An 8,443-nucleotide genomic window follows, 5' to 3' on the forward strand; every position below is an offset into this window, starting at 1 on the left:
GGCTTTCATTTGATACTTGCATTATCCCCAATAACTCTGATCATGAATATTTTTGATCAATGAATCAAATCATTTTTTGGATGATGTACCAAACCCCCTTTTTTTTTTTAAGAGTGAATCAAACCAGTTTTGGGCGTTGAATAAACTTGTTTATTGGGGAGTTATTTAATTCGTTTTTTAAGAGCAGTGAATCAGACTATTTTCTTCTGAATGACAAATCACATAACTTTTTCTGGCAGTGAATCAAACCAACTTTTGGATAGTGAATTCAGCCCCCCTTGGCAGGAGGGCTACGCCACATAGATAAAGACACTCCCGGAGTCCGCCTCCAAAGTTTGGTCTTGCTAGCTCCAAAATCGTGGGAGGAGTTTGCGGACAAACACACAAACAATTTGTATTAATATAGGATGACCATCTAGTAAGGTAGTAAACGTACGTGGTGAAATATTTAATAATAATAATAATTAATGATTGATATTTTAAAAAGATATTTATGTTCATTTTAGCTTACCCGAAATACAAATGTTTCATCTTTTATTTTAACTTCATTACGTATAGCTTTGTTTACTGTAGATATTCCGACGTTAAAACACTCTCTGGACAGATGCTGTATTGTTTGTTAGTTTATTTGTTTCACTTCATTTCAGTGAGCCCCCCCTCCCCCCAGTGGCACAGCGGCATGTCTGCGGACTTACAACGCTAAAATCTGGGTTTCGATACCCGTGGAGGGCAGAGCACCGATAGCCCACTGTGTAGCTTTGTGCTTAATTACAAACAAACAAACAAAACATTAGAGTGAATCTCTAAATTTCAGTAACTTTATTGGATTTGAGCTTTACTAGGAAAGTATACTAGCTACTGAAATCGATAAGTCTTCTGTAATCACGTTACTACGTAGTCGTATAGTATCACAAAACAAAGCCGGGTTAGTATCATCATACTCGAGAACTGGATGAAAATATATACGATTATGGCTGACATCACGTCCAACTGTGGCGACGAATTAACCCTATGAGCACGGGTGGGAGTCAAAATCTTGTACAGAGTGCCATTCAACATGGTATTATGCATTTGATATCAGAATTATCAGCTTTTCATGTTACCATACATTGCTTATATCGCAACAGTTCATGTTAAAATAAAGGAAATACTAGATACAGTATGAAGGGATACTGATAAAAACAACACCTGTAGATATGCATTTAGAAGGTTGTAGAGGTCATCTAAATGCAATGTGCAAACTGTACGATGGACAAAAGAAGAGTTATTTTTCACATGAACGTCACCGTGCACTTCTATTTGTCAGAGTCTGAATCAGACTGACTACTGTATTTCACAGACATATCTTTAGAACAAAAACATGGCCAGGTGGTTAAGGCGCTTGATTCGCAATCTAAGGGTCGCGGGCTCCCCCCAAACATGCTCGCCCCTTTCAGCTGTGGGGGGCGTTATAATGTGACGGTCAATCCCATTACTCGTTGGCAAAAGAGTAGCCTAAGAGTTGGCGGTGGGTAGTGATGACTAGCTGCCTTCCCTCTAGTCTTTCACTGCTAACTTATGCTCTGTGCGAAATTCAAAACAAACCAAACACTTCATAAATTCGAAATTATGGTCAACATGACTTCTCTAATACGATCCAATGGATCGACCCCTTGCACGTTCAGTCCGTTAATTAGGCCATTACGGATTTCAAACCGAAGGTATTTAAAAGAGTTTTTCATTTCTTTAAAAGGAACGTAGCATAACAAAACAAAAAAAAAAGAAGAAAGTCATGCAGTTTAGCTTAATTTTTATCACGAATATTAAACCTGTAAACACTTGTGCTGTTTGAATTTTGTTAGACAGATTGAACTAATAATAAATCGTGCACCTTGGGCTAGATTTATTGGTTAATCAGATATATGTCGTAAAACTGAAGTCGAATTTTATCAGTCGTACTTAATGTTATACATTTTCTAAAGTGGATACAGTGACTTGCCGGTTATAAACCATTCATTCTTGTTTGTTTTTTTAGTGCAAAACTACATTTGGGCTATATGTCGTGGCCTTCGCAACAATCGAACCCCGGATTTTGCGTTTTAAATCCGTAAGTTTACCAATGACCCACCAAGAAACACCACTTATTCTAACAAAAATGCAATACAAAGTAATAATTCATACTGAGTAATTATTCATACAGTGTTGACCGTGCTAGAGTGGTTTGTTTAAATCATATACATTCCCCGGTGGGACAGAGGTAAGTCTACGGATTTAAAACGCTAAAATCATGGGTTCGATTCCCCTCAGTGGACACAGCAGATAGCCCAATGTGACTTGGCTATAAAAAATACAACACGCACACACACAAATCATACGTTGTTTATCGCACATTGCTCGATTTATTGGGGTCTAGCTAGTCATGACGCGCACCATGTTTACTCTGTTGAGATGATAGTTATTCACACGTATGTTGTTCATGCTGTTGAATTGTTGTTAATCACACATTGTTCACTTTATTGGAGTCTAGCTAGTCATCACGCGCACCATGTTTACTCTGTTGAGATGATAGTTATTCACACGTATCTTGTTCATGCTGTTGAATTGTTGTTAATCACACATTGTTCATGCTGTTGAATTGTTGTTAATCACACATTGTTCACTTTATTGGAGTCTAGCTAGTCATCACGCGCACCATGTTTACTCTATTGAGATGATAGTTATTCACACGTATCTTGTTCATGCTGTTGAATTGTTGTTAATCGCACATTGTTCACTTTGTTGGGGTCTAGCTAGTCATCACGCGCACCATGTTTACTCTATTGAGATGATAGTTATTCACACGTACCTTGTTCATGCTGTTGAATTGTTGTTAATCACACATTGTTCAGTTTGTTGGGGTTTAGCTAGTCATCACGCGCACCATGTTTACTCTGTTGAGATGATAGTTATTCACACGTATCTTGTTCATGCTGTTGAATTGCTGTTAATCGCACATTGTTCGCTTTGTTGGGGTCTAGCCACCACATCTGCCATTGTCACTCTCTCTGATTAACATAACCAACCATTCATTATCAACAGCATGTAAATATGATAAAAAAAGATAGTTATCAGTGATCACGAAAAAATGATCATTAATACGCAACATGCGAATGTTATCACATACCTGAGAAAAACCTGAAACAGAAAGTTATCATCAACATTTAGAAGCTATCAGAGAAATAAGATAGTTCTTAACAGACATTTTATTACTAACAATAGTGTGAGGGCAATTGCTCTGAGATGTTTTCCTTATTTTGTCACAGTTTCGTTTATAGCGCTGTGACGTCATGCAAGTCGTTTACCGAGGAAGTTGTTTCTCAGGCACATTTCGGTGGTAAGTTCAACCTCTGACGTCAGGGATTAATTTATCACAACTGTGACTCACAGCTTCTCTATGGGTTCTCCTTTTCTAACTCTTGGCAACGTGTTGTATCTGTCCACACGTTGTTGTGTAATCTCTATGTTATTATATGGGGTGAATATAAATAAAACTTACCAATTCTCGATGTGCCTGTGGTGAAACTTAATTTCCATAGGATGTATAGTTTTTAATATATAACCATTGGAAACATGATGTTTTCTCAATAATCATTATATAGTTTTCATAAGCATGAGCTTCTATGAAATTAGAACGACTATAAGTCATTATTTACATTCAACTATCACAAACACGCATACACATGTGTATATGTATGCACATATAATACACACACACATCTTATTTACTAATTTCAAATCCCAGATTTGAGCACAAATATTGTAACAACAAATTTAATAACTTATATATATAGTGGATTTAGTGTCAATTATCAATTCTTGTAGTTAAGTGGATTAGTATGAGTTATTAATGCTAGTGAGTAGATGGATTTAGTATCACCTATTATTAGCAATCCAAAAACAAGAGCACCGGACATGCAAACAGCAAACAATACTATGAGTTGTAAGATATAAATGTAACCTCAAAAAACTGTCGACACTCTGTTGTTTTATGGGAAACAGAACATAAATCTGCGTGTCATAGCGACGACTCTACCAGTTTGTTTTCAAATAAGGACAACTTTCCCTCACTTGTGGAACTCCTATCGAATTCTTACACACAACTGGCGGAACACTTAAAAACTCCCAAAAGAAATGCTATACAGTATATACGAGAGAGATCGTGTAGAATGTAATATTTCAAGCAGTAGCTGGCTGCATTCTTCAACATATTACCAAAGGATTAGAGGGTAAAGGATATTACTCGCTGATAGCAGACGAAATTACAGATAAGATCTCCAGTCAGTAGGTACTCTCAACGAGTTTTGATACGGTAAAAGCTCCAGCTATCGTCAAGAAACGTTTTTTTTTAAATTAATTTATCTTGAGCGAACATGTGGTGATCAAATTGCACATAACATTCTGGAGTATTTGAAGTACAACAACATTATTATCGAGTATATGGAGGGTTAAGTTTATCACGGCGTTGTTGCCAGTATTCTGGAGTATTTGAAGTACAACAACATTATTATCGAGTATATGAGGGGTTAAGTTTATCACGGCGTTGTTGCCAGTATTCTGGAGTATTTGAAGAACAACAACATTATTATCGAGTATATGCGGGGTTAGGTTTATCATGGCGTGACCCACAGATTGCAAGTTGAGCGCCCTAGCCACCTGGCCATGCCGGGCACTAAAAAGGGACAGCTATTCTTCTTAATTTTGTTTAACGCAAATTGAAGTTTATTACGATAATTACTATTGATATAAATAAAATAATGACCTATATCTCTTTGTATCTTTATTGGCTCAATATATATCGCTATTGCAGCTTCGTCAAGAGATGTCGATAATCCGGATAACGCTGGATTAACGAACTTGTAAATTGTTGATACCTCCTGACGAAGCTGTATTGAGCTAATCAGGATACGTTGTGGAGATATAGGTCGTTATTTTATTTACATTAACGAAAAGGAAGTTTCATTTTTTTTACATAGGCAAATATAATATGATATTTATAGGCTCCTGAATTATACAATATAAGACCCCCTCAAGTGGTACAGCGGTAAGTCTGAAATCTTATAACACTAAAAACAGGGTTTCGATACTCGTGGTGGACAAAGCACAGATAGCCCATTGTGTGTCCTACCGCGTAAAAACAAACAGACAAACAAAACCAGGTTATAGCAGTGTAAGCCCGTAACCCCTACCGCTGACCCACTGGCGAGGGACGATTTTAGGCCGGTTGTTGGTATCGGTACGTTTGTTATTTATGTTGCTACTTGTTCTAGTTTCCATAAAAAAAAGGAGGCCAATTATTCGCCAATTTGTCTTGTTTATCCTTTGCATTACATATTAGAATGGTTTGTTCATTTATATAATTGACTTTATTTTCTATATCAAATTATTTATGACCGACCTCTTTATTGTTACTTAGCTGGGTTTTGTACATGTAAAATATGTTGACCAGATTGATATTTTCACCAGGTTCTTTTCAAAAGACTGGCATAAAATTATCAAAATTGAAATTTAAAGGTTTTCTTATGAAATTGTTCGCATTCAGATTTACTATTTTCATCGTGAGTAGAGGTGTTTAAAATGGAAGTTGGTGATCTCGTTGATGTTCAACTGTGAACTTGATATTGATACGTTTATTTTTAAGATCGTTCAGAGGACTAACCACATGTTCAGTATATTCGAAAATAATGACACCCATTTACGAACTGTAGAATACAAAGAAGGACTCCCGGTGACCCAGCGGTAATTTCGAGGACTTACAACACTAAAAATTGGGTTTCTATACCATCAGTAGGCCATTGGGCAGCTTTGTGATTAATAACAAACGAAAAAGAGTATCCATCATCCATCTTGACCAATGGCCACACCATCTACCTGATCTTTACAGGACATTGTCAAATCACAACTGAGATTCTTTGGTGGAAATATTCAAGAGTTTTAGAAACCATTAATTAGGAAATCTGAAAAGTTCCATACTTGTACTTACAGTCTCATCTAGTGGACATCAAAACTAGAACAACAGATCTTATTATCAAAATTTAAGTCTTGTATTTTCTGAGAAAAACAGAACTATCTCTGATAGTTAATGGTTCCAAATTCTTAACTAAAAAATAAGTAGGTTCGTGGTTATAAGTTCTAATATTAGACATAACCTGTTTAGACGGACAGTCATCGTTATAAGCCTTAGTAACTCAGTACGTAACACTAGAATGAGAACCTGAAACCTTATTTTATGATATTTATCTTCTTTCAATAAACTTTCTTTTCTAGTTTTATTAAGCACCTTTGTGATTCACCTTCTCTGTTTCTAGTTAGGCCTATGTCAAATTTTATAAATTTAGTTTTTTATTTAACTGTTCTTTAACTTTATTGGTATAATAAACTTTATTTAATAACCCGCCCATATCTGTAAATTGGGTAAGCTTATTATACTCAGGAAAAAATTACCCATAGCGGAAATAGGATTTTCTTCGGTTTGCTTTGTTGAGCAATATCATTGGCCTATTTTTCGCTACAGTGGATCACTTGCTGCTCCAAATCGAAGGATGGAAATGGATGATGACTGTTTCAACGACTGTCGAACAAATTGCAATTCTAGTTCAAAATATAATCTTTATCTACCAAATGTAAAATGTCTAGATGTTGAAAATGCTTATCATACTCTCGTTGTGGTTGTGAATGTGATGAATTATAAGTTTCTGCCAAACTGAGTCGGAGACGTGGAGGAAGGCAGCCAAAAAAGTGTACTGGCAAGTACTAATAACGCAACAAACGGTAGAATAAAACTGCCACAGCCAAATTATAGGGAGAATATTGTGAATATTGATGATGAAGTTATACATGATGAAAATGACGACATTTTATTTTATTACTAATAACGTTTTGGTCTTAACTGAAGAGAATGATGAAGGAGGTGATGATAACAAAGAAAGTGAATAAACATCATGAAAAAACAAAACAAAAATGTATATGTTTGTTTGTTTGTAGTTAAGCACAAAGCTACACAATGGGCTATCTGTGCTCTGCCTATCACGGGTATCGAAGCCCGGTTTCTAGCGTTGTAAGTTCGCAGACATACCGCGAAATGTATGTGATATCAGAACAGGTTCTTCTTTGACGAGAAATATACCGAGTCCAAAACTGTGTAAAAATGAATCATTTATAGTCATATAATTACTTTAAGCATTTCAGTACTAAATAAAATATGCTCTGTTGTCTTACCCAATGATGCAGACCGATTATTGCTTAACAGAGCACAGATAGACCATTGTGTAGCTTGGTGCATAAATTCAAACAAACAAACAAACTGTCCAGTGAAAAGTGTTATCAGCTCCATTGTACGCTTCGCTACAAAATGAAATTTTCCGTTCGTGTAAAATCAATATGAAAACCCAATAGACCACCTGACGTTTTAGTTTGACACAGTATCTTGTTAACACACTCCGAATGAGGCTGTTTACAGTTGCAGTGTTAGTTATGTAACATTCCTAATGTATATAGCTAATTAGCTAATATTCGTTGATACATCAATCTTTATGTAGCCATATCTACATCTATAATTAATATTTTGCTCTAAAAAAAAAGAAGCTGTGAAATCCTTATCATTAGTACTTTTGTTTAGTATCATTTCCGCAACCCAGTTCTAAGATTGATTTTGGGTGATCCTACTTCTGGCACAAAATGTTACCCAATCTGCCCCTACGACAGGTGTTAAAATACACATAGTGTATTCCCTTTGTCCGGCTTTGTTGTGACTATATTTTCATTTTTACTTACAACTTTTAATAGCTTTATAGGTTTAACTTACAACTTTTAACAGCTTCATAGGTTTAACTTACAACTTTTAACAGTTTCATAGGTTTAATTCACAACTTTATAAGTTTACTTCCAGAATTTTAAACGTAAAATGATGTTAAGACAATGCAACTTTCTTCAGCTCTTATGTTATGGATGATTCATTGCTTCTCGGCCAGATTTTGCTGCAACAACTATTTGAAATTCAGTAGATAATCTTCAAATTTAAGTCATTTATGATGAGATATTAAATTTTAAACCACGAGTCAATAAACGTTTTACTTTAAACGTAATTATATAAATTTTCAAGATGATCAATATAATCCTAATCTTTCTAAATGTTCCTCCTACCATCTCAAAAGTGTTATTATTTTTGGTATTTATTCGGTTAAATGAATGGATATAAATTAGTTTACTGATTTGACATTTTAACACCGAATTTTCTTGGAGTTGTCGTTTAATTGCTTTAAAGATTTATGTTTTTTTTTTGAAATTTAATCGTGGTTTTTAAATTGTAAATACTGTCTCGAACAATAAAATTGACTTACAGATGCATTAAAATTGACAAACCTAGACGTTATATTTTAATTTTGCATTCTTAAAGGACACCTAATTTAAAGTGATTTATATGTACACT

The 8,443-nt window shown here is 35.2% G+C and overlaps 1 protein-coding gene across 2 annotated transcripts in view; it reads left to right on the forward strand.

The window, feature by feature from the left end:
* Positions 1–8,443, forward strand: part of LOC106463555 (RING finger protein nhl-1-like) — a 33,793-nt gene that overhangs the window by 4,693 nt on the left and 20,657 nt on the right. The gene's annotated exons all lie outside the window — the stretch shown is intronic.

This window comes from Limulus polyphemus, unplaced genomic scaffold, assembly GCF_000517525.1.
Source record: "Limulus polyphemus unplaced genomic scaffold, Limulus_polyphemus-2.1.2 Scaffold1437, whole genome shotgun sequence".
Lineage (NCBI taxonomy): Eukaryota > Metazoa > Arthropoda > Merostomata > Xiphosura > Limulidae > Limulus > Limulus polyphemus.